This window comes from Penaeus chinensis, chromosome 18 (assembly GCF_019202785.1).
Source record: "Penaeus chinensis breed Huanghai No. 1 chromosome 18, ASM1920278v2, whole genome shotgun sequence".
NCBI classification, from domain to species: Eukaryota; Metazoa; Arthropoda; class Malacostraca; order Decapoda; family Penaeidae; genus Penaeus; species Penaeus chinensis.
In genome coordinates, this window is record NC_061836.1 from 22,936,961 (window position 1) to 22,937,675 (window position 715).

The window sequence follows — 715 nt, forward strand, 5'->3', positions numbered from 1 at the left end:
CAATATATCAGTAGAGATACTTACCTCTGTAACATGATGATGAACAAATACTGTATAACTGTGTAATAAACGCTCGTAACTCAGTGTTATGGTAATTCTCGACCATGTAATAGCTATAAATTGATAGACTATTTAGTTTTTATTTTATATGTTTCTTATATTTCTGTGAGCTTGATTTTGCAATAAAATTGAGCATGCATGTAAAAATGTGTTTCAGAAACCCTAATATTGTGATGTTTGAATAATCCTTACCTTTGTGCTAAAAAGAGGTTTTATACAAATGAACAGCACAGTACAACAGGTCATACATAAAATAAAGTAAAATTAATTAAGCTGCAGGATAACTATATCCAAATTATATACAAATAAATAGAAACAATTCATTGCAGAAGATACCCTCTGGTTAAAAAGCAGGGAAATAATGATAGCAATAGCCATTATCAGCGTTTCAATACGGTCAACATTTTAAGCAAGATAAGAAAACAAGCATATTAGATATACTTCAACCTGTGTTGGCTTCACTGTGGGTTTCTCTGTCCCATATTTTTCCCTATTTTTTTCGTCATGATTCAATTCTTGGTCCTTATTTATTACAGCATCCCTTGTGTTTCTGTTACTATTAAACTATTAAGTATTGCATTTATCTCAATCTGATTCGAAGTGGAACCAATACTAAAGGAGATACTGGTGACTATATCAATCAAAGTGTTAATAA

At 30.6% G+C, this 715-nt stretch overlaps 1 protein-coding gene across 1 annotated transcript in view; it reads left to right on the top strand.

The window, feature by feature from the left end:
• Window positions 1-226, top strand: part of LOC125034703 (T-cell leukemia homeobox protein 3-like) — a 40,983-nt gene extending 40,757 nt beyond the window's left edge. The window contains exon 3 of the mRNA XM_047626622.1: window positions 1-226. This exon is cut by the window's left edge and continues 1,434 nt beyond it. The gene's annotated coding sequence lies outside the window, so the exon portion shown is untranslated.
• Window positions 227-715: the final 489 nt, after the last annotated feature.